This window comes from Marmota monax, unplaced genomic scaffold (genome assembly GCF_021218885.2).
Source record: "Marmota monax isolate L192 unplaced genomic scaffold, Marmota_monax_Labrador192_F-V1.1 WCK01_AAM20220418_F8-fsc00075, whole genome shotgun sequence".
In the NCBI taxonomy this organism is placed as follows: Eukaryota; Metazoa; Chordata; class Mammalia; order Rodentia; family Sciuridae; genus Marmota; species Marmota monax.
The window spans coordinates 8,097,223-8,124,799 of record NW_026694772.1 but is presented as its reverse complement, the minus strand read 5'-3'; positions in this window follow the sequence as shown (position 1 = coordinate 8,124,799).

The window sequence follows — 27,577 nt, the reverse complement described above, 5'->3', positions numbered from 1 at the left end:
TCCTCCCTACCCCATTTTGAGTCACCCATCTTATATCAGAAAAGACATTTGACATTTGTGTTTTTGAGATTGGCTAACTTCACTTAGCATAATCTGCTCTAATGCCATCTATTTCCCTGAAAATGCCATGATCTTATTATTTTTTAGTGCTAAGTAATATTCCATTGTGTATAAATGCCTCTTTTTTATCCATTCATCTACTGAAGGACATTTAGGTTGGCTCCACAGTTTAGCTATTGTGAATTGTGCTGCTATAAACATTGATGTGGCTGTGTCCCGGTAGTATGCTGTTTTTAAGTACTTTGGGTATAGTCCAAGAACAGGAATAGCTGGGTCAAATGGTGGTTCCATTCCCAGTTTTCCAAGGAATCTCCATACTGCTTTCCAAATTGGCTACACCAATTTGCAGTCCCACCAGCAGCGTATGAGTGTACCGTTTTCCCCGCATCCTCTCCAGCACTTGTTTTTGTTTGTCTTCATAATGGCTGCCATTCTTACTGGAGTGAGATATTATCTTAAAGTAGTTTTGATTTGCATTTCTCTGATTGCTAGAGATGATGAGCATTTTTTCATATATTTGTTGATTGATTGCATATCCTCTTCTGATCCTTGGACCATTTATTGATTGTCTGTTCAGGTCCTTGTACCATTTATTGATTGGATCATTTGTTGTTTTTTTTTTTTCTTTTTTGGTGCTTATCTTGTTGAGCTCTTTATATACTGTAGACATTAGTGCTCTATCTGATGTGTGAGGGATAAAAATTTGTTCCAGGCTATAGGCTCCCTGTTCACCTCACAGATTATTTCTTTTGCTGAGAAAAAAACTTTTTAGTTTGACTTCATCCCATTTGTTGATTCTTGGTTATAATTCTTGTGCTATAGGCATCTTATTAAGGAAGTTGGGGCCTAGCCCCACGTGATGGAGATTAGGGCCTACTTTTTCTTCTATTAGACGCAGAGTCTCTCGTCTAATTCCTAGATCCTTGATTCATTTTGAGTTAACTTTTGTGCATGGTGAGAGATAGGGATTCATTTTCATTTTGTTACATATGGATTTCCAGTTTTCCCAGCACCATTTGTTGAAGATGCTGTCCTTTCTCCAGTGCATGCTTTTGGCACTTTTGTCTAATATAAGATAGTTATAATTTTGTGGGTTAGTCTCTGTGTCCTCTATTCTGTACAATTGGTCTACCAACCTGTTTTGGTGCCAGTACCATGCTGTTTTTGTTTCTATTGCTCTGTAGTATAGTTTAAGGTCTGGTATAGTGATACCACCTGTTTCACTCTTCCTGCTTAGAATTGCTTTAGCTATTCTGGGTCTCTTATTTTTCCAGATGAATTTCATAATTGCTTTTTCTATTTCCATGAGGAATGCCATTGGGATTTTGATTGGAAATGCATTGAACCTCTATAGTGCTTTTTGTAATATGCCCATTTTAATAATATTAATTCTACCTATCCATGAGCAAGGTAGATCTTTCCATCTTCTAAGGCCTTCTTCTATTTCTCTCTTTAGGGTTCTGTAGTTTTCATTGTATAGGTATTTCACCTCTTTTGAGGTGAAAATAAGTTGAAAATAAGTTGATTCCCAGATATTTTATTTATTTATTTTTTTGAGGATATTGTGAATGGGGTAGTTTTCATCATTTCCTTTTCAGAGCATTTGTCACTGATATACAGGAATGCCTTTGATTTATGGGTGTTGATTTTATACCCTGCTACTTTCCTGAATTCATTAACTAGTTCTAGAAGTTTCCTGGTGGAATTTTTTGAGTCTTCTAGGTATAGAATCATATCATCAGCAAATAGTGCTAGTTTAAGTTCTTCTTTTCCTATAGTTAATCCTTCAATTTCTTTTGTCTGTCTAATTGCTCTGGCCAGTGTTTCAAAACTATATTGAATAGAAGTGGTGAGAGAGGGCATCCCTATCTTGTTCCAGATTTTAGAGGGAATGCCTTCGGTTTTTCTACGTTTAGAATGATCCTGGACTGAGGCTTAGTGTAGATAGCTTTTACAATGTTGAGGTAAGTTCCTGTTAACCCTAGTTTTTCTAGTGTTTTGAACACAAAGGGGTGCTGTACTTTGTCAAATGCTTTTTCTGTGTCTATTGAGATGATCATATGGTTCTTATATTTAAGTCTATTGTTGTGGATGAATAACATTTGTTGATTTCCGTGTGTTGAACCAACCTTGCATCCCGATGATGAATCCCACTTTATCATGGTGCATGATCTTTTTGATATGTTTTTGTATCAGATGTGCTAGGATTTTATTGAGGATTTTTGCATCTATATTCATTAGAGATATTGGTCTAAAGTTTTCTTTCTTTGAGGTGTCTTTGTCTGGTTTTGGAATCAGGGTGATATTGGCCTCATAGAATTAATTTGGAAGTAGTCCTTCTTTTTCTATTTCCTGAAATAGATTGAAGAGTATTGGTATTAGTTCATCTTTTAAGGTCTTGTAAAACTCAGCTGTATATCCGTCCAGTCCTGGGCTTTTCTTGGTTGGTAATCTTGATGGCTTCTTCTATTTCCTCACTTGATATTGGTCTGTTTAACTTGTGTATATCTTCCTGACTCAATCTGGGCAGGTCATATGACTTTAGGAATTTATCGATGCCTTCACTATCTTCTATTTTATTAGAGTATAAGGTTTCAAAATAATTTCTAATTATCTTCTGTATTCTGTAGTGTCTATTGTGATATTGCCTTTTTCATCCCGGATGCTAGTAATTTGGGTTCTCTTCTTCTTCTCTTCATTAGCATGGCTAAGGGTCTGTCAATCTTATTTATTTTTTCAAAGAGCCAACTTTTAGTTTTGTCAAATTTCTTAATTATTTCTTTTGTTTTGATTTCATTGATTTCAGCTCTGATTTTAATTATTTCTTGCCTTCTACTACATTTGCTGCTGATTTGTTCTTCTTTTTCAAAGGCTTTGAGATGTAGTGTGAGGTCATCATTTATTTTTTGGCTTTTTTTTTCTTTTAAGGAATGAGTTCCATGCAATGAATTTTCCTCTTAGTACTGCTTTCATAGTGTCCCAGAGATTTCGATATGTTGTGTCTGTGTTCTCATTTACCTCTAAGAATTTTTTAATCTCCTCCTTGATGTCTTCTGTTACCCATTGTTCATTCAGTAGCATATTGTTCATTCTCCATGTGATGTAGGAATTTTTCTTCCTTATTTTACCATTGATATCCAATTTCATTCCATTATGATCAGATAAAATGCATGATAGTATCTCTACTCCTTTGTATTTGCTTAGAAGTTGCCCTGTGGCATAATATATGGTCTATTTTTGAGAAGGATCCATGTGCTGCTGAGAAAAAAAGTGTATCTGCTTGATGTTGGTTGATATATTTTATATATGTCAATTAAGTCTAAGTTATTAATTGTGTGTCGCAGTCTGGCCCACTCCAGCCCTGAAGGATCAGTAACCCTGCGTCTCTGCACTGCCAGAACTCCGCAGGGCTCAAACTCCACCTGTCTGCTGCAGGTTCCAGTGCTATACCACTCTATTATTTATATTTTTGATGATTGCCATCTAACTGGTGTGAGACGAAATTTCAGTATAGTTTTTTAAATTTTATTTTACATTAATTTTTTTATTTGTATATGACAGCAGGATGCATTACAATTCTTATTACACATATAGAGCACAATTTTTCATATCTTTGGTTGTTTTCAGTGTAGTTTTGATGTGCATTTACCTGATTGCTAAAGATTTTTTTTTAAATTTATTTTTTTATTGGTTGTTCAAAACATTATAAAGCTCTTGACATATCATATTTCATACATTAGATTCGAGTTGGTTATGAACTCCCAATTTTACCCCAAATACAGATTGCAGAATCACATTGGTTACACATCCACATTTTTACATAATGCCCTATTAGTAACTGTTGTATTCTGCTACCTTTCCTATCCTCTACTATCCCCCCTCCCTCCCCTCCCATCTTCTCTCTCTACCCCATCCACTGTAATTCATTTCTCTCCTTGTTTTTTCATCTATTTGCCGGCCATTTCCAATTCTTCTTTTGAGAAGTGTCTATTTAGTTTATTTGCCCATTTGATTGTGTTATTTGTTTTTTTTTTTGGGGGGGGGTTATCAGTTTCTTTTTAATTTCTTTGTATATTCTGGACACTAATCCTCTGTCAGAAGAGTAGGTGGCAAATGGTTTCCCCAATCTGTCAGGCTCTCTCTTCATGTTGTTTCCTTTGCTGTGAAGAAATTTTTTAACTTGAGAACACCCCACTTATTAATTCTTGGCTTTATTTCCCGAGCTTCAGGAATCTTATTGAGAAAGTTGTTGCTTGGGACTTTATATTTGAGTGTTGAGCCTATGTTTTCTTCTAGGAGTTGAAAAATTTCTGGTCTAATTCCTATGTCTTTGATCCACTGTTAACTTTTGTTCAGGGTAAGAGATAGGGATCCAATTTTATTCTTGTACATATGGATATCCAATTTACCCAGCACTATTTATTTGTTAAAAAGGCCTTTTCTCCAAATTATATTTTTGGCAACTTTGTCAAGGATCAGATGACTCTATCTGTGTGGATCTGTCCCTTTGTCTTCAATTCTATTCCATTGATCTACGTGTCTGTTGTTATGCCAATATTGTGATTTCTTTTTTACTACAGCTCTGTAATATAAATTAAAACTGGGTGTTGTGATGCCTCTGGTATTCAATATGGTTCCAGTTTTTTAAAATATTTTGAGACTTGTTTTGTGATCAATCCTGGTGAATGTTCTATATGCTGTTGAGAAGAGTGTGTATTGGGTAATTATTGGATAAAATGTTCTATAGATAGTTGTTAGGCCCATTTAGTCTAGGGTGCAATTTTACTCTGCTATTTCTTTGTTGATTTTCTGTCTGGGTAATCTGTCCATTCATGAAAGTGGATGTTAAAGTCCCCCACTATTATGAAATTGAAGTCTCTCTCTTCCTTTAGTTCTGTTAATAGTGATTTATATGTTTAGGTGCTCCAATATCAGATAGATATATATTTATAATTGGTATTTCCTCTTGATGAGTTGACCCTTTTCTCATTATATAACGACCTTTCTTGCCTCCTTTCACTGCTTTTTGTTTAAAGTTTATCTATTTGATATAACTACTCTTGCTTTCAAACATTTTGTCAGAGCAATGGAATGATGATTAACACATGTGAAATATCTCTTCCCATTTTCCCTTTCAATCTTTCTGTGTTCTTGTAGGTGAAGTAAGTTTTTTTTTGTCAGCAGCATATAGTTGAGTCTTTTTATTTATTCAGTTACTCTGTGTTTTTTATTTGGAATTTATTCCACTTATGTTTAAGGTAATTATTGATAGATAAGTTTTTACTACTGCCATTCTGTTATTTTTTTTATTTTATCCTCTTGCAATTTTTCTTTGTGGGTAAGTGATTTACTTTGGTAGTTTATTTTGATTCCTTGCTTATTATTTTGGTGTGTCTATTAAAGGTTTTTGTTTTGTGATTACCATGAGGCTTAAAACAACATCTTTTGATTATAACAAACTATTTTGAACTAGTAGCAACTTAACTTTGATTGTGAAAGTAAGAAAAGAAAAAAAGAAAGAGGAAAAAGGGAATAAATACTCTAAACTTGCATTCCACATTTCCCCACATTTTGATTATTTATTTTTTTTTGGAATTGGGGATCAAACCAGGGCCTTGTTTATATTAGACAAGCACTTCTACCACTTAAGTATACCCCAAACCTCATTTTAAATTTTTCATGTTCTATTTTATATTTTTTATATTGTCTATCTCAGCATATTTATTTAATTGTTATTTTAAATGTTTTGAGGTCTTAGTCCTAATACTATAGATATGGTTTATGTACCAATATTTACAATGTTAGAACATTCTGGATTTTTCTGCATAGTTACTCTTACTAGTGAGTTTTATACCTTTCCAGGTTTTCTTATTAATTAATGCCTCTTTATTTCAATGTGAAGAATTCCCTTTATAAGACAGGTCTGGTGATGATAGATTCTCTTAGCTTTTTAAAAAATTCTGGGAATATCTTTATCTTGTTTTTGTTTCTAAAGGATAGCTTTGCTGGGTACAGTATTCTCTGTTGGCAGTTTTTTTTTTCTTTCAGTACTGTGAAGATCTCATTCTTCTCCCTCCTGGTCTGTAAAGTTTCTACTGAGAAGTCTTCTGTCAGGTGAACTGGGATATTATTATGTGTGATTTGTGCCTTTTTCAAGTTGGTTTCAGAATCTACTATGGCTGCTGCAATGCTGGGATGTACGTGGAGCCCACAGCCTGCTAAAATCAGTGAAGTACAGGTGCAGGATGAAGGTCCTTGTTGTTATTGCCTACCTTCTGTTGTGGTCTATTTGTGGCCTGAGACTGTTGCAGTTGGCCAGAGGTGATATGGGTGGGAAGACAAATCTGGTGTTGTACCTGGTGCTGGGTCAGGTTCAGATGATCAATCTGTAGAAACTGGCTATGATGCCTTTGGGATCTTCTGTGTTGGGTTTCACTCTGTTTTAGTCAACTTTGTGTTTCTGTGACCAAAAGACCTAACAAGAACAATTTAGAGGAGAAAAAGTTTATTTTGACTTATGGTTTCAGAGGTTCAGTTCATGGTTGGCTGACTCCATTGCTCTGAGGTAAGGCAGAACATTGTGGTGGAAGGGCATGGCAGAGGAAAGCAACTCAGGACATTATACCAGGAAGCAGAGAGAACTGTTTACTAGAGATAAAGTATAATCCCCAAAGGCATACTCCTAGTGATCTACCTCCTCCATCCATATTCTATCTGCCTACAGTTACCACCCAGTTAATCCATATCAGTGGATTAATCCACTGATTAGGTCACAGCTTTCATAATCTAATCATTTCACTTCTGAAGATTCTTGCCCTTTTCTTATATGTGAACTTTTATAGGATACTTCATATTTAAATAATAACACTGGCACTGAGTTTCACCACAAAATCCTATTCCCTAGTGGATGAAATCTTCCTGTGCTGCCTGAATTTGGGAGAGGGGTGGTAGAGACAATCCTTTGGTTAGTCACCAAGGCTAATGGTAAATTGGGTTATACTATGAAACTCACAGCTTCAGGGACTGACAAGAGGCATTCTCTTGGCCCATGCTGTGGCCAGTGCTGGTGCAGGAAAGAACATGAATCTGTCCCACTGAGGTTTTAGATTTCTTAAACTATAGGTTCTCCCTGCAAGATAAGGCTGAAGTGACACTGTGGAAATGCCTCAGGTCATCACCTCCTTGCTTGGCTTTGGAATCCTGATTGCTATGTGAAAAATTAGTATAAAACAGCATCTTAAAACAATGAAAAGTTGTTATCCCATGCAATTTCTGAGGATCAGAAATCTGGCAGTGGCTTAACTGGATGGTTCTGACTCGGGGTCTCTCATGAAGTTGTAATTGAGCTGTTAGCAGGAGATATAGTCATTTGAAACTAGATATTCTGCTTCCAAGTCCATTCACAGGGCTTTTGGCTGCAGGCCTCAATTCTTTGCCATGTGGGCCTTTACATACTGCTGCTTGGATGTCTTCAAGACATGGCAGCTAAATTCTCCCAGAGCCAGTAATAGAAAGAGGGGAGGTGGGACTCAAGACAAATGCCACAGTTTTTTATAGCCTAATGTGACACTTGTAGGAACTACATAAGGATTTGAGTACCAGGAGGTGGGGCTAATTTGGAGCCATCCTGGAATGACTCTCACAGTTTTTCTTCCTTCCCTATTGCCTGCTTCTTCCTTTCCTTTATTCATTTCCCGTGGCAGGAATTCCTTAATAAATTACTCATACAATGATTCTTATCTGAGTATCTACTTCTAGGTAGTCTGACCCAACCTAATGCTACTTCTTTGTCTAAAATACGTCAGGAAACTACTGTCAGTAGGTCAACTGGCTTGTAGCCTGTTTTTGTACAGTTTGTAAGCTATGAATGTTTTTTATATTTTTAATGATGGAAAAAATTCAGAGGAGAGTAACTTTTCATAATTTGCAAAAATCATATGAATAATTTGAGTATCCATCAAAGTTTTATTGGAGCACATTTCTTTGTATATTGTTTATGGCTCCTTTCACAATATTGTGTAGTTGTGTCAGCAAAGCAGATTTGAGTAGTTGTGTCAGCAATGGCATAGTCTGCAAGGACTGAAATATTTACTCTCTGTTTCTTTGTAGAAAAAGTTTGCTTATCCCTGGTCTAAAGTAAACTAGCTTTGTGTGACTTAAGTTCTTAATATTTCAAGACTTTGGCACCACTGACCTTGGACTTTAGTCCATTTTCTTTGTGCCATTTTCTAGTGCCCTTGTGTCACTCTTAACTCTTTCCAGTATCTTTTTGTCACTCCATGTAGAAGTAAAGATGAATTATTTATTATTTTCCAGTACCACTTCTCTGTATGGAAAGGGATGAGTTATAACTTTCTCCAGTGGGGGTTTGGCCAAAAACGGAGTTCTTGCTTGGTTCTCTGAGTTGTGACAGTTGTCAAAACTTTAGGTGATGACCTTGGCTTCTCAAAAGGGGAATTTTTTTAAATTATAGCAAATAGAAATTTAAAGTAAGTTGAAGTGTAGCCCTTCAAATATCTTTGATATATTAACCCAGAAATTTCCTGTTCTGAGATTTATTTACAGAAGCAGGTAGAATTTGATTACTATTGATCTTAATGATGATGAGATGAAATTCTATAACAAAATTTCTCTTTGTTTATTTGGATTATATAAAGGAAGTAAATTAGTCAACTGAAAAATTCCTTATAATTTTGATAAAATGTTCATTCTTATTCATTCTCTCATCTTTACATAGGCTTCTGAAGCAGATTGCATTCCTGATTTACTGATGAACATATAGATTAAATGATCAACTGAAAGTTAGCTAATTACATATTGGTGAAGCTGGAGTGAGAATCCAGGCCTCTTGATTTCTAATCCAATGTTCTTTCCACTAAGCCACTTGACAACTTACTGTATGCAGAGCATTGTATGAAGCACAGTGGGAACTTCCAGTGAAATAATACTTACAATAGTACTTATATTTAAATGCCACTTTAAACTCCCCCTCCCACAAACATTTATTTTCTCTGCTGAAATTAGTATATATTAGATTACTCTTGTTCATGCTGTCTTGTTTAGTAGCTGTCAAGTGAATTTCTATGCACTTGAGTTTTACATTATAATCGATGTAACACAATTGGTATCTAGAGGAAAAGCCTTTTATGTATTAACTCCTCCTTTATTGGTTCCATGTTCCATAAGAAATAGAGCTAAAGCAAGAAATCCTTTGTAATTTTATTCTTTCACTAATAACTCTATACAGAGGATGTTTTAGACATTTTTTAAATCAAAAAGGGGAAACAACTTCTTGGTGTTACAAGTTACATGGGTTTTAAAAGGATGAGAAACAGCAGTTTTAGTACTAGAAAAAGTGTGTTTTATGTGAGAACTGCATGGTAGAAGCTGCCCTAATTTACCTAACTGGAAAATATGGAAACTATTTAAAGACTTTATCTGTATAGTTTGTTACCATATTGAAAACATACAAAGTCTTTTTTTCTGATTATAGTTATTATATGTTCATTATAAAAACATGAACACTGCATAAAGTTGACAAAGATTTATCCATGACCTACCCAGAGATATTTACTCTACATTAACATTTTAGTGTATTTCATTCTAGTTATTTTTTTCTCTTGAACTGCAACATACAAGTCTTATAATTGTCAGAAAAGGTCATAACATGCTGCTATAACACAAAACTCTCAAATCTCAGGGAATTGAGCTGCAAAGGTTTATTTCTTGCTTGTGCTTCAAGTCTGTCATAGATGCTTTGAGTGCTCTGCTCCATAGTACTGTTTTCTCACCACTGTACTTAAGCCCATAGGAAACTTATCTGGAAGCTAATATGGCAGAGGGGAATTTTTTTCTGGAGGTCCTTATGCCAGAAATGAAATGTTTTGGTCCTGATATGACAAATATCACTTCTACTCACAATGTATTATTCAGAACTACTCATGGGGGCCAGCAAGTGCCATTATACTATCTGATCAGAAAATGAGTGAGCTAGAAAAATTGGTAAGCTGAAGTACTGACCACTATATGTATCTACTGAACTGACCTGTCTTTCTTTCTTTAATTTCTATCAAAATGAAAAAAGTTTTCTCACTCCACTGATACTTCTCAAGTGGCATTGTTAAATAGATATACTACAATATACATAGATACTTCCCATTGTTAGACATTTAAATTATTTCAAATATCTCAATATTTTAAATATTTAAATGCCTTAGAAATGAATATAAATATTTCTATTGTGGTTTCTTTTTGCCATTTGCCTTCAGTGCAGAGAGAGACAAGGATGGGCTCTTAGGCCTTATAAACAAAACAAACAGGTATTCAGTTTCTTTTAGTTGTGCAAGTAATGGGAATGAGGAAGTATACATCCTACTAATATTACAATAATCCCTTTCTATGATATCAAGAAGTCAGTTAAGCTCATATAATCATTTGGTTGAGTTTTTCAGGTTTTTTGGTCCAGTTTCTAGTACACAAAGCCAACTTTGGGGACTGGGATTGTAGTTCAGTGGTAGAGCATTTGCCTAGCATGTGTGAGGGACTGGGTTTAATCTTCAGAACCATATTTAAAAAGTAAATTAATTAAATGTATAAAAATACAGTAACATTATAAAAACAAACAAACCAAAAAAAAAAAAAAACAAACAAACAACAACTTGGATAAGGAGAAGAAACATTTTACAAATAGTTCAATTATTGTCTAACTGGAGGTACTACTTCACAGAAGACATCATATTATATGCCAATATTCTATGCTTCTGAATCATCACAATTCTTCTCATTAGGGTTATGAGTTCTGGGAGATGACTACAGAGGTAATTTTTTTTTCAGTACCACAGGAATAATTTTGATTGACAGTTCTGAAAAGAGAATAAAACTAGCCTTTGTAATTTGACTTTAATGCTTCTTACATATTCTGTTGATGCATTTTGAATATCTTTTATTTTCATAGTGAGTCATTTCAAAAAGAGATTATCATGGACTTTTCCAGAGTGAATGGCAAATCCTTTCCTTTGTAGTGGCTTCCTTTTTTAACTGTAAATTTCTTTTTTAGGCTCCTATAAATATTCAATGTGTTGAACTTTTTATTTTTTTGAGTGGAAAATCTAAGTGAATCTGGGACACATACACACATCTTCAGTACAGTCTTTGCATGGTTTGATGGCCAAGGTCTGATGTTGCTAAATACCAAACTCTTTGAGAATTGTGTTCTTTTTATGTGACTATACCCCTCATTTTATGTATGAGATTAACAGAAGGTTTTTCTCTCAACCATCCCACCCTTCTATGAACTTTCATAGAGGGTAAAAGTCTGTTTTTCCTGTTTGTGAGTAGGTTTATCATTGAAGATGAATTCACCAATAGCATGGCAAGAATTCTACTTCAATGCACAAAGAATGTGATGGAAAAGTTTGAGAATTTGGGGTAATAATTATGTATAATTACACATGAGGGAAGGACTCAAATATGTCCTTAGGCCTTTGAGGTATAGATGGAAGGTCTCCAATAGTTTCTATTATACTTCCATAAGGCTTAGTGTCAGCATGACTTATAAGTGCCATTTTCTTTGGCTAACATTTCCTCCTCCTCTTGCTAGTGGTCCTTACTCATATAGTTCACATCACTGGGAAAGAAATGTCGAAAGACAAATGTTTGAATTCACATACTAATTTAGTGAAGCTAGATGAAGACTCAAATGAATGTTTGTTTGATGTTAGTCTTTTAGGGTTGCCAAGCCATCTGCCTCATTCAGCAATGGTCTCATTATTTTTCAAGCTTATTCTGCATTTTGTTGATAGATTTATTTAATAGATTTTCAGGAGCTGTTTGCCAATCTTACTCCCTCTTTCAAAAAGCAACTAACACAACAAAAAATGATCTATGATGGTCTTTCTGTTTTCTGATAGTGTCAGTAGGAGCAGGGTAGAGTTGGTTGTAAGTTGAGATACCATTTTAGATGGAGGCATCTTTCAAGGAAGATAGTTGACAGTTTAATATTGGATAAAGCTTTTTGAAAGTCACACTGTTTAACACGTGTGAGGCAGGATAGCTGATGAATTCAATTCTATGGATTAAGTTGTTAACACTATCGATGTGCTATCTTTTTCAGCCTGGGGTCCTCTTATAGCTTAAGAGTTAGTATCTTATCCCTATATGAGAATTTAACTCAGTTTTGGTTCTTTGAATCAGAATAATTATTTGTCATCTATGGAGGTCTTTAAACTATATTTTCATTGACATTTACTTATAGCTGATATCCTTCTAAAAAGTAGTTAAGATAGATTACATGAGATCAAACTGAAAGCTAGTATAATTATGAGGAAAAGATAAGATCCCAAAAGTTAATTAAAAAAAACAGTAATGTGAAATGATATAATTACTGGCATAAATTTGGAGTTTAGGGATCTGTGACAAACATTTGATAATCTTACCTACAAAAACGATATTTTAATATGTTGTTGAAATATATTTACTATCCTCATTAAAACCTTGTTCATAGGTAGAAATGACCTATCATAAAGTGGATGATGGCTTCTAGAGGGAGGGAGAGGTATTCCTTTTTGTATTCCCCCTTCCTAAAGGAGGTCAAACAGGGTATTATTACTCATTTTAAGAAAGAAAGTCTCAAGTGGTGGAGAGTTCCTTGCCTCCTCCATTGTCTTTGCTCTGGACAGATGAGGGAACAAACTTAGTTGAAAATGGAGTAGACTGTTTTCTAGTTATTTTCTTCAAGTGTGATCTCTAGTGGTTTAACAACTTCCACCTCAAAATTCAGTTATTGCTAGAGAGTATTAAGTTTCTCTATCATGTGGATACTATAGGGTGTCAGAGAAAAGAAATGATTTCAGAACAAGGAATTCTTTGGGAGAAGGATAGCCACCCATGGGTGCTATAAAATGAAGCTTTTGACAGCCATAGATCATTCTGATAGCAGGGTCAGAAAGAGAGAGGGGAAAATAGTGGGTGAGATGGAAGGAAATGTTCAGAAAGAAAGAAAGGCCTCAAAGAAGAATTTGCACATTTACTGCATGCCTTAGAGATGAGTCACAATTGGAATTACTCACATAATATTGAGAATCCACTCACTGCAATCCTTTGAAAACTGGCAGGGAGCCTCCACCTTCATACTGTGAAGCAAATGAGCCAAGTGGTTAGTCACCCTGTATGGAAATGTTCATAAATCAGTTTTGCTCAAACACATCTCTGGTTGTCTATGTTTCTTGGGAATTGATTCTAGCAGTCATTAAATTGGAAGAAGACTGTAAATTGGAAGGGTGTCAACAGTCATGTTACTTAGCCTCTTTTCAATTTTGAAACCCTAGGGACCTGCTCAATATATTGTTACATTTATGGCCTCAAACAACTCAAAGCCTTATGGATGGAGAGCATTAGGATTTTGACAGAGAATAAACAGCCTCCATAGTACTAAGATCCTCTTAAGAAGTGCCCTGAACATGACAACCACTGAATATACAGTAGGACAGCTTCAAGGCTTATGATTTGTTGGGCAGAAACACTCGCACCATGCTGAATGTAGTTTGTGGACTTAGAACACAACAGAGGTTGTGTTGCTTAAGGCTGTGTTTGGCTTGCTTTCCTTTACAGTTCTCTTTCTCATGTTGCAGAGTTTTTATTCCCATTGCATCTGGAAATATGCACAGAAAAAATAGTGTTCAGAGTTAAAGGGAAGAATAACGAATGTCACTTGGGAAATTGTGAAATAATATTGAAGTAAAGCAGGTTTCCATAGTTTATTAGTCCTGAGCAGTGCCTTAAATACTTAAAATAGACTTTGTTTATCTCAAGTGACCTATTTTGTCATGTAGTTTGTTTTAATTGTGGAAATTATATATATTCACAATCCCTTATAGAATTATGAAGTCAGCATAGACATACATTACATACAGAGTAAAAAACAAATTTAAAAATCAAAAGAGGATTCTATACTCTTTTGTTTAATGTTTCTATTCATAATTCATTTTTTAGAGAGAGAGGAGAGAGAGAGAGAATTTTTTAATATTTATTTTTCAGTTTTCGGCGGACACAACATCTTTATTTTATTTTTATGTGGTGCTGAGGATCGAACCCAGCGCCCCACACATGCCAGGTGAGCACGTTACCTCTTGAGCCACATCCCCAGCCCCTCTATTCATAATTCTTATATCCTGAGATGACAGAATGAGGAAGGAAGCTCTACCAGATGTCTGCACACTTTTCTAGAACAAACCTCTAGGATATTTATCTCTCTCACTATAAAGGCAAGGATGTATTCATGTACTTAATCCTTTCAAGCATCTTGGTTACAGTTTTGACAGGCAACTGAAATTATTCTAAAGGGGTTCTGCTGGACTAAGGATATTGATCATCTATCACTAGGTAAAATTCTGTTTAGCTAGATGAAAGATAAATTTTAGCCCAATGATTGAAGGCAATCGCATTCTTGAGGAAATATGAATTAATTATTGTATGTGAAAATATTGTTCCCAGGGAACATGGTGGGGAGTTTTAACAGTTGACTATCAGGCAGATTCAAAGATAATTTAAGCATGAAGGATTTTAGAAGTTGTAAAACACTTCACTTTAATTAATAAATAATTAGGTCCTTGTTATTTTTAGTTTATCCTTACCATTTCACTCCTTCCTGGAGCTATTCTCTCTGTGCCATCTCTTGTATCCTGGAGCCTTATACCAAGGCTGAGATAAATATCTTAGTGATTTTTTTCTTCAAAAGTTTGCAGCTGGGCTGGGGATGTGGCTCAGGCGGTAACTCGCTTGCCTGGCATGCGCGGGGTGCTGGGTTCGATCCTCAGCACCACATACAAATAAAGATGTTGTGTCTGCCGAAAACTAAAAAATAAATATTAAAAAAAAACTCTCTCTCTCTCTCTCAAAAAAAAAAAGAAAAAGAAACAAAATAAAGGTTTGCAGCCATCTGGAAGGGCTACCTTCCTCATTCTACCATCTCAGGGTATAATAATTATGAATATATAGATATGAATAGAATATAGACATGAAACAGAACAATGTAGAATCATCTTTTTAATTTTTTTTTACTCTGTATGTAATGGATGTCTGTTCTGACTTCATAATTCTATAAGGGATTGTGAGAAAAATATATATATATATATAAAGTTCCACAAGCTTCCTTTTTAGATGTCCTCATGTTTAGCCAATGGGAGGCACTAATAAGAACTTGGGTAAGGGAGGAAAGAAACAAAGGATTATTTCTTCCCTCTGTTCTCCAGTTTGATGCTGTGATTTTGGCTTTGACTTAGTTTTTCATGATCACAGCTCCTATGGGAAAGATCTTCCTCTACAGCTCCCTATCTCACTGGGTCTCTGTAGAGCTATCACTTCTTCTTCTTGCATTCTCAGATCTGATGGTTATAACGGCTTCTGATTTTTGCTAATGTCTGGGTGTTTTGGCACCCCTTGTGGATTTCCTTCACCCAGCCTACACTTTTGAAAGTCTCTTGAATCACACCAGACATTTTTTTTCCTCCTGAGACCTTGATGAAAACCAATGAGAAGTAATTCATTGAAGATAGTATTGTGAATTAGTGACAAATTTGGTAAACCTCCACTCAGGACTCCTGAATTTTCCCTAGTACTCCATCTATCTATATGACATACCTGCCTATTTGTTCTCTTTCAGGAAGTTTTTGGAAGAAAGGCCTTGACTCTTGAGAGGCCATGAATGCATTTTTAATCTTTATTGGCCTTGGTTAGTGCCTCTGTACATGGTAATAAAGCCTTACAAGGATGGATACATTCTGGAAAATCCTGTCCACTCCAGCTCCAAATTGCTTTGCAAATCTAGTCCAGATATGTGGCATAAATGATAGTGGCACAGTGGGAAAATTCATTTGGATGAGAGATAAATTGGTTTATCACTGTAGAGGAACTTCTTAGATTCTATTCTTTATTTTTTCAATTAAAAATAATCTAAAATTTATATGCAGCAAAATTCACTGTTTTTTCTCTGTGTGTTTTGACAAGCACATATAATTATATAACTTCTACACAATCAAGATCCAAAACATTTCTGTTGCTCCAAATAACTCCTGCCAGTTATTCTTTTGTAGTCAGCCTTTCCCTGCACCTTCAGCCCCTGTCAACCCCTGATCTGCTTTCCATTCTTATATCCTTGACTTACCCATAATGTCATATGAATGGAATTATAGAGTATCAAACTTTTGAGTCTAGCTTCTTTCACTTAGCATAATGCATAAGAGATTCATCTGTATCTGTGTATCAGTAGTTTGTTTCTTTTTACTAGTGATCAATATTCCATAATGGTTAGTATAGTACGTTATTTATCCATTTCCTATACATCAGTGTAGGAACATTTCAATTGTTTCTAGTTTTTAGATATTATGAATAAAACTGTGATAAACAGTCATGCACAGGTTTTTATGTGAACATAAATTTTAATTTCATCTGAGAGTGAGTTGCTGAGTCATATTCCTGTCTTATGGGTTATACCTATGAGAAATGGCCATTTTTCTAAAATGTCTGTACTATTTTGCATCCCAAGATTTGTGTGTCTTTTATTTAAAAAGAGAAGCAGTTATTACAACCATATAAAATTTTCCCTAAAATACACTTGAAACATAAATGCTGACAAAACAAGCTCTATATTTTTCAGTGTTTGACAAATACGAAGATGAATTTTCTGGGCTTCTTAACCTAATTAGTTTCTTCTGTTTGAAAAGACAACCCTATATATCTAAAGAGAACTTTTTGGACCAGAAGAAGAACATAAAGCAATAAGAGGAGGTGGATGAAAGGATGAAGAACAGCTGATGAGTTTTTGAACATGAATACTTATTTTCCACTTTTAGCAAAATGAATCCAATGATTAGGAATAACATTATTGTTATTACTATGGGAGACAGGAAAGACATTGAAAATGGAACACAATTATAGTGGGACAAGGAATCTTTCACTTGCCATTTGTGTCAGTGCTGTTAGTTGTTTTCCAGGTTCTTGGAATGCATTTGGTGCCCAACTTGTCTGTTTCTTAGTTTGGAGCAGCCTATTGATTTTGCTATTGTTGAGCTCCAAGGCCAGAGAAATGGATAATGCATGTTAACAACAATCCACAACAATCTCCCCTTCCTGCGACCTGCTGCTGCTTGCTGTGTAGGGGGCAGCTGCCTAGTAGATGTGAATAATTGATTTTTCAGCTGGCTCCCCAGCGTCAGTCATTTTCATCAGTCAGCAGGTGAAGACATTCTGTAGCTTATGACTATCCCTGGCTCTGAGCATGTGACATCTTTGCTTAAGAAGGCCTGCAACATGGTGACTGTTAATTGCCTGCACTTATGAAGTGACTTTTCCTGGGCTCTCATCCTCTCCCCTCCAACCCATTCGAAAGTATATATTTCTGGGTTGATTTTTTTTCCCTTGAGTTGGATTGGCTGATGAGCTCTGGGAACTGTGATTTGTCATCCCTATCATTATTTTCAGCTCTCAGATTACTGGTGATTAGAAAGCTGACCAGGTAGGAAATATAACATCAGAGGCCATGAGGTAGTGACCCCTGGATAGTCTTGAGTATCAAGCAACCCTTATTGCGTAACAGTAGATGTTCTCCCTATGTTTGTATCAAAATCAATCACACAGGTGTTTGCTGAGAAGGACAATAGAAAATTCTTCTTGCCTGTAGGAATCTATAAGCTAAAGAGAATCATGTTAGGGCTTGGGAAGTGTTTCAGTTCTCTAAACTTCTAGAAATGAGGTGATTGGCTTTTACTATGATTATAAAATGATAAATAAAATATGTGAAGAGTAATACAGAAACTAAAGTATAACATTATAAAAGTATAAAAACCCTCCATGACCCAGAAAGAATATATGATCTATGGAGACAGCATTATAATACTTATGCTGTTTTGTAAACCTACACAACAGGATCTATTATAGTAACTCATGACCCTCTTATTCTGTCAGTAAATGGAAATATGCATTTTTTTAGGAATTTTTAAAAATTTATACATGGACACAATATCTTTATTTTGTTTATTTTTTTATGGGGTGTTGAGGATCAAACCCAGTGCCTCATACATGCTTAGGCAAGTGCTCTCCCACTGAGCCACAACCCCAGCCTCTGTATTGTTGTTTTTAAAAACTAAATCATACTCCACTTAAGGGTGAAACATGGCATACTTAATCAATATTCCATTTTCTCATGTTTTAGTAAATATTACAAACAGCACTGCAATAAATTTCTCTAATTACCATCTTCATGTACTTATGTGACTATTTCTATGGGGAAGTTACTAGAAGTAAAATTGCTACATCAAATTTTATACATTTATAAATGATTTATATATATATATATATATATATATATATATATATATATATATATATATATATATATATAATGGTTGTGTGAGTGTGTGTAGTGGTTCTGTGTTTGGGATTGGGGTCCCTGATGACTTCTTGGCTGTGGCATGCTTGGTGCCTGGGCAAGTTTCTGTGCAAAGGCATAGGATGCCTGGTTGCTACAGTAATGCCCGTCATGATAGACCTTAATCTTAGGCACATAACTCCTGGGAATAAAGGAACTTGCTTGCTTGATAACTGCAATGTTTCACCGAGCTCTGGTACTCCTGGAGCTGCCCACCTAACAGTAACTTCAGACAATGGACCTTCTTGAGAACTGCACAAAGCTCCTAACATTGCATATTGTAACTATGAAATATAACTGCAGAATAAGCAACCTTACTGATACTCTGAACAATAATGTGGTTATTGGTACTAATGACCTAATGTAACCTATTGATATAAATAAACGTGGCTGCTTGGACAAAGAGCCACTCTGTCACCTTCCCTGCCTCTGCACTTTGTCTATCTACTCTTTATTATTATTCTTTACAACTGGCAACCAACATTGGGGCATGAGCAGAGTTCTCTACCCAGAAGCCTCCCAGTCCATAGAATTCGGGACAACACAATCTGCCTCAATAGAGACCCTTCCAGACTTGGAAAGGTAATCAGTAGGCTATGGCAATTCTCTATTTCTATCTGACGGTAAACAACATCATCAGGCCAAGTTTTCTCTCCTACTTAGCAAGGCTGGACATATTGTAAGTGACAACGATCTTACTGCCTTGCTGACAGAGATAAGCTCTTGTTGCCCTTTTTATCTAGAAAGTGGGACACTAAATTTGAAAGACTGGGAGAAAATAGATGAAACACTACATGAGAAGCCACGAACTTCTATTTGTGATCAAACTTGGTTTCTTTATAGAGATATAATTGATAAAACCTCTATTTATCAACCTGCTTGCACTTCTCCTGTGCCTGGCTATGTGGCCCCTTTAAATCGCTGGCCACTCCCCCCAACAGTGGCACAGCCCTGGCAACAACACTCTGCCTGGAGCTGTCCTGGATCCTCCCATGCATGTGATTCCTCTAACTAATTCACTGCCATTGTCTCCGTGGCCAGCTATGGCAGCTGTCCTGCCCCCAGCTAGATCCCAGTTAATTGAGTGTTTGGGACAAGCTGTGGAGAGGGTAAATCTCATAACTTACCTATCTGTCCTATTAAGATAAATTCTGCTAACCAACGAAAATATAAAGGTTACCTTTTGCTCTATTTAAAGAGTTACAACCTTTAAATGAAAGGGGAAATACAAGGTTTGACTCTACTGTCATTGAGACACATTTATCAGTTACTGTAAATAGACCTAAAATTACTCTTTGTTTAAATAAACAGTCAATTACAGGGTTATCAGAAACACATACTAATATCATGGTAATAAATACTTTTATGGTATGGCTTTATGCATGGCCTCAAGGGGCTACCCAGGTCTGGGGCAAAGGAAACAAAAATAAACAAGTGTCCAAAAACTCGCTGTGGCTACCATGCTCTGTCCTTTCCAATCCACAACAAATCATTACTTATATTCAACCATATGTGGAAACTATTACAAAATTTACAAGATTTAAAACAAAAAGAAAAAAAAAGAAAGAACTCTCCACAAAGTATGTAAACTACAACACCATGCTTTAAGAAAACTATCTTATAAAAAAATGGTTACAACAGTTTTATTTACCTTTTAACTTCTGCTGGATCTCTAACTTTCCTAGCCTTATATTTAAAATATAAATTACAAGACCTACAAGACTTACTAAACTTATGAAAAACCAGTTAAAACAAAAGGAAAAAAGTATCTCTTTTAAATTCAAACTGCTTTGCTGGCTGTCTTATCTGTGTCCAACTGGCTTTCTTGACCAGTTCCTCTCTAATGTTACAGCAGAGAAAGACAAAAGTAAAAACATTCTAAACGTACAAGCTTTATTTTTGAAAAAAGTTTTTTCTTAAAAACTTCATTGGCTTCCAACTGGCTCTTATCTGAACTAAAAGTACACTGACCTGATTAAAAAAAAAAAAAGTTAGTATTATGGTGATGTAAGTTTTCAAATATTCTATATAAGTTGATGTATTTTTCTGATCAGTCTTTTTTTTATCTAACTATAAAGATTTTTATATTCTGTCTTTATCCAAATGCCAATTTCTTTAGAGTTAACTCTCAAATACATTCAAAAATTTATTTTAATAAATCCTTAGGAGGATATAAATAAGGTTATGTTGGGAATGAGTATGATAAGTATCAAAGACAAAAATGCTGGCTAACCTGAAACTCTTAATTTCAGTGTCCATTATACCTGTTAAGATTTCTATACATGGTATTTCCAATTGTACAGGCCTGCCTTATATCTCTATCATATACTTGATATCAGAATTGACATTTAGACAGATGAGTGCTCCTAAACAAAAATTTCAATTAAAAATGGATCCAAATAACTTAATTCAAATCAAGTAATCAAATAAAAATATAAATATCTTTAAGGTTCTAACTTATGGGTTTTTCTAGGTGACCAAACAATAAAGTCTTAATTTCTAAAAATTATCTAAAATATAATATAATATCCATTACTTTAAAAATTTTCTTCAACAAAACAGGGATGATTAATACTACTAATCATGCTTTTCTTATGTTTTTATGTTATAATTAAAATAAATAAATTAGATTTAACATAAATTGGATTAATCTTCATAAGTATAGTTTCTTAAATACTTAAATTAAAAATTACAGCTAATGCCAAACTGATCTCTCATTTTTCCCAGTTGTTTAAAAAAAACCAGGACACTGCCTCCTTTCTTTATTTAACTCCTTCTTTAAAAGAGGCTTTCCAAAAAATTAAGAAGGATTATCAACAATAATAATAAATCAACTTTCAATATTTAATATTGTCATTGATTGTTTTTGTTAAAACACCTTATGCTTTTACAACAGTAGTTGCTAATTATAATAAAAATTATATATATTAAAATAATTATATTGTCTTCTTTTTTCAGGCTATAGTATTTTGCCTTTTACTGTTATATATGCTCAATTAATTACTGAAATTTTATACTGAAATTTTATCTTTAACAGACATGGATATACATGTTTTATACCTTACTTATGGAAAAAACTTTATATCTCCAATATTTACAGTTCTTCCTCTACTATTCAGCTGTATTAACAAATTTTTTAGCACCAATTGATTTTCACATGCCTCATGATGGACAGTTCTCTTTGTTATATCACGTTATACATTTCCCTTTTTCCTTAATTTCTACCATTCCTCTTATAAATGGATTAAATGTGTATACCAATAGAGATAAACAAAGAGGAGTAATATATGTTCTTATTAATGATAAATGGACCAACTATTATACCCTACCTCAAATCTCTCCAAAACAACTGAGTTAACTACCATTGTCCTGGTGCTAAAACTATTTTCTACTACTTTAAAGATTATTACAGATTCTAAATATATAACTAAACTTGTTCCTCATATTTTTATAGCTGTGTTATGCCCTTGTTTGGATTCCAATTTACTATCTCTTTTTTAACCCTTTAAACTCTTACAACATCACGCATCTCCTATATTCCTCGCTCATATATGCAGCCACACAAAAATTCCCAGACCTTTGATGAAGGGTAACACTCACGCAGATGAAGCTGTGAGATCCTTTTATCCTTTGTTTTCAGATACTATAGAATCCCATGGATTTTTCTTTCATCAAAATGCTCAATCATTAATAAAGATGTTTTCCATCTCTTCTCAACAGACTCATGCTATGGTCAATAACTGTTTTCACCTTTCAGACCCCTGTGTAAAAGTCTATAAATCCATGAGGCCTACATTCTAATGCACTTTGGCAAATTGATCTTACTCATTTCCCTCTTTTTCATCCTCACTCCTTTCTTCATGTTTTTACTGATACTCATTCTAAGATCATTTGGGCTAGTGCCTATTGGTCTGATAAGTTATATACTTACATTTCTCATTTATTGCTTTGTTTTGCCACCATAGGCAAGCCTATTTGTTTTAAAAATGAAATGCCCCTACATATACATCTCGTGCTTTTGAACAATTTTGTAATCAATAAAATATAATTTTAAATCACAAAATTCCTCATAATCCTACTGGACAGACTTTGGTTGAATGAGTGCATTGTACTCTTAAAACTTCCCTTTTAATTAAAAAACAAAAAAGGAGGATCTAGCCTCTCTCATATAAATAATGCTTTAAATATTGTTTTATTTATAGTTTATGCACTCAACATACAATACAAAGTTTATGCTCACAATTGGTCATCTGCTTTGGATAGACATTTTATTCCCAAACAGCCTTTACCAAAAATTTATGTAAAATATAGGGTTCCACCACACCCAGAATGACAAGACCCTATGCCTCTGATCACATGGGGAAAAGGATAGACTGCTATGGTTACACTAACAGGTCCAGTTTCGATTCCAGCTCAGTGTGTGAGACCTATCTATTATGAATGGACATCAGGGACTTCACAACCTGATCCCCAAGTTTTGATTATGGATGAGGAGAATATCACCAAACAAAAGGACAATGATCACTCTCCTCAAAAGAAAAGATACACTGAAAGAGGATCCCAAGCTACTAGACTTCCAGTGACTTGGAGAGATACAAAATCATTAACAGCATCAGATAAGCAGCTGTTGGCTCAAATAGGGTTAAAATGCACTCCAGAAAACTTAGTTACTACTTTGATTGCTAAACTCACACAAAACTCTGTAAATGCTTTGGTCTTAACAATAATGTTTTTCTGTTGTACCCCAGCTATGGAAATTCAGCACACAGACAACTTAACTTCTACAACCCATTATAATATCTGGTTTTGCTTGGCTAAAATTGCTATATTCCTACAAAAATGTCTCATGGTACCCATTGTTGTCTTAACAGGCTGTGTTCTTACCATCCCTACAGGATTTAACAGGCCACCATCCTGCATAATGTATTCATAAAAGGGCTATTTCCCTTGATAAAAACTGTGATGATTCAGTGAGCCTTCTCTCTAAGGCAAAATTTGACGCTTTGACATTTCCTTAGTGGGTATCCCTGGACTAAGCTGTTGGGGCTTACAAAACCACTATAAAACTGGCCTGTGCTATGGTAAATAATATTAATCATAACTCTATGGCAATTAATATGCTTCATGAAGAACAAAAACAACATCATCAAATCATACTTGACAATTGGGCTGCAATTGATTATTTGCCATTACATCATAAAGGATGTCAGGAGTTTAATAATATGTGTTGTTTTAACTTAAGTGATAACAGTAATTCTATTTGAAAGGAGTTAGATTACTTTAATGATATCATTGATAAGGTCTGACAAGATGATGGAGGTTTAGACTTATTGGATCGACTAACTTTATGGTTACCCAATTTTACTTGGATCATAGGTGGATGTTTACAAATACTGGGATTGTAATGTTGTGCTTGCTATTGTCAATGCCTATCCTATTTTTTGCCTCTACCAGCATTAAAAAGAGAACAAATATTATTCATCCAAAAGGCCTTAAAAAACAAGAAATGGGAGCTGTAGGGTTCTGTGTTTGGGATTTGGGTTCCTGATGACTTTATAGCTGTGGCATGCTTGGTGCCTGGGCAAGTTTCTATGCAAAGGCATAGAACACCCAGTTGCTACAGTAATGCCCTCCATGCTAGAGTCTTATCAGCTTCAACCTTAATCTTAGGCACATAATTCCTGGGAATAAAGGAACTTGCTTGCTTGATAACTGCAATGTTTCACCAAGCTCTGGTACTCCTGGAGCTGCCCACCTAACAGTAACTTCAGACAATGGACCTTCTTGAGAACTGCACAAAGTTCCTAACATTACATATTGTAACTGAAATGTAATTGCAGAATAAGCAATCGTACTGATACTCTGAACAATAATGTGGTTATTGGTACTAATGACCTAATGTAACCTATTGATATAAATAAATGTGGCTGCTTGGACAAATAGACTCTGATACCTTTCCTGCCTCTGCACCTTGACTTTCTGTCTACTCCTTATTATTATTCTTTACATGTATGTGTATACGCACACATATATATGTAACATATACATGTTATTTTTATATAAATTATTATTATATATTTTTTCCTCCAAATCATCCTCCAGGAATATTTTACCAACTTAATTTCTTACAAGCAAGGATATAATATCTATGGGTATTATTCTTTTTGTCTTTTCTGAATTATTCAGGAGACCAATGGTAACTTATTAGAGTTCTTCTCATTACTAGTGAGAACAAACACTTTTCATGTTTTATAGGCTGTTTACATTTTCCTTCTGTGAATTGTCAGTTCATAAAACTTGTCCACAAGAAAATGGTGTATTTATTCTGTTTGTTTTTATTTGCAAGGGTTCTTATCATATCAATGATGTTAAGCCTTTGTCATATGTATTTTGCTCATATTGTCTCAGTTTTCTGCAGATAATAGTGATTAGGAATTTAGACCCTGGAAGCAAGACTGCATTGGTTCAAATCTGGCTCTACCTCTTAGTAGGTGACCTTAGTATCTTACATAACTCTTTTATGCCCTAGCTTGTTCACCTAATAATTTCTGTGTCATAGGGCTATTGTAAGGATCAAATGATTTAAAATGTATAAATTACTTCTAATTATTTGTGCTTTGTAAATACTAGAAGTAATAATTACTTTTGATTATTTGTTAAATTTAATGTTATGCCATTAAGAAGTCTTAAATTTGTATGTGTTTAAATATATCAATCTTATCACGTATGAGTTCCACCTATGGTTCGTGCTTAAACATATTCACCTGAATATTATTTTAAAAAGCCTCAGCCATTGTTTCTGTCGATATATTTCTAACATTCAGATCTTAAGTCTGTCTAGATGGAAAAACTTTAAAACTTCCTTTTGTGTCATTTTGTATAGGTGATGCTGGATTTATAAACATCTTTGAACGATGATGATAACTGTTCTGTATAATTCCTAATGGAGCATCTCATTCAAGAAAGTTATTAATGCATTTCACAATCACAATATAGCAAATGATACAGTGTCTCTCTGTAGAAAGATTTGAGGTTTGTGCAGCTGAAAGATTTAGTTGTGCAGTTCTTAGGGGATTTTCTTTTCAACTGTGTCATTTTTCATTACATGGTAATGATATAAATGTAGATATCTGAGCCTGAATCAGAATTATTTATGGTAGGTTGAAAAGCATGGCTACAGTTTTTTGCAGTTCTCTTCATGAAAAAGTAGAGTCTGTTGTCCCACCCCTATGTTGGCCATATAACTTGCTTTAAGTAATAGAATGTGGTGTGGAAAGTTCAAACCCTGCATTCTTTTTGAGTGTTGCCCTGGGACCATCATTATATGAAGAGGTTATGGATAAAGGTTCATATGGAGAGAGAACTTTAGCTATGTCACTTATCCCAGATAGGCCCAATTCCTAGATATCTTGCATGAATAAGTCCTAGAGAGACTAGCAGAATAACCATCCAGTCAACCTAGAGAATTGTATAAAACAATAACTTGTTGTTTTTAAGCCACTGAGTTTTGAGGTGGTTGGTTTATAGCAATAAATTGAGTATAAAATTCTAGAGGGTTTTCATCTCAGATGTGCATGTTTTCATCAGGAGTGTGTGACAGAAAAGAAATATAAGGTTTTCACAAAGTTTTTGTTATCTTCCCTGTTTTCAAAATTGTTTCTGCCCTAGATTTATTTATTTATTTATTTCTATATTTTGAAGGCAGAGGATAAGGGTGCTATTTTGGAACTGAGCCCATGTTTATACAGAGCTCCTTGGACTAGCTCTGTACTAGTTGCAACATTTAGCTCTTTGTTGTGATTTTCATATGTTGAACTTTTACAAGTTCCAGGCAGTTTTCTGATTTAAAATTCCTAAATCAATTGTCCCTGAGGTTCTGAAATTTCCCTATGATTGGGGATTAGAATCAAGGGGCATTCACAATGCTGCAATGAAGAATGATTTTTTTTTTTTTGGAGTTGGCATAAGCTTATATAAAACATAGGAAACAATTCACCTTTCCAAGTCTGTTTCCTCAATGGAAAATAAGATGCACGAATCATATGAGTCTCAAATTTCTTTCTAATTCAGAATATGATTTTTCCTGAGAATTTTGAAAATGTTGCATAATGCTACTTGAACTTTGTAATGTTTAAAATGCTTTATTCATTTCTGCTATTACGTATTGCTTTCAATTTCTTTCTTTTTTCTTTTTTTGGTATTGGGGATTGAACCCAGGGGCGCTAAATCACCAGGTCACATCCCCAGCCCTTCTTTGTATTTTATTTATAGACAGGGTCTCACTGAGTTGCTAAGTGCCTTGCCAAGTTGGTGAGGTTGGCCTTAAACTCACAATCTTCCTGCCTCAGTCTTCTGAGTCACTGGGAATACAGGCATGTGCCACCATGCCTTCCTGCTTTCAATTTCTTATTTCTTGCTTTAATTAATTTATTTCCAGTAGTTTAGGCCAAATGAAATCAAATGATATGCATGCACTAATAAGTTAATCATCTTTACCAATAAAACCTGTGAAACATGTTTTGTACTGTTTAAAATGATCAAACTAGGGGACATCCTATACTTAATAAAAATCAACCACAAAACTTAGTGACTTTAAACCACTGTGATTTTGTTTCATACTTATGTGTATCTCATAGGTGTATTTTCTGGTCTAGGCCAGCATGGCTGTTTTAGTCATCCTTTTCACTGCTGTGAGTAAAAGATCTGACCAAAACAATTTTAGGGAGTAAAAGTTTATTTAGGGGCTAATGGTCCATAGCTGGCTCCATCCCTCAGGACTCGACATGAAGCTGAACATTATGGCAGAAAAGTGTGGTGGAAGAAAATGGCTCACATGATGATCAGAAAGCCGAGGGGCAGGGAGAAGGAATGGGGAGAGTGATTCTACATACAAAATATATACCCCCAAAGCACACCCCCAATGCCCACCTCTTCCAGCTACATCCTACTGGCCTTCAGTTACTACTCAATCTGCATTAGGGGATTAATTCACCAATTGGGTTAAAGCTCTCAAAACCCAATCATTTCTCCTCTAAACTTTCTTGCATTGTCTCACTCATGAGCTTTTTGCGGACACCTCACATCCAAACCATAACA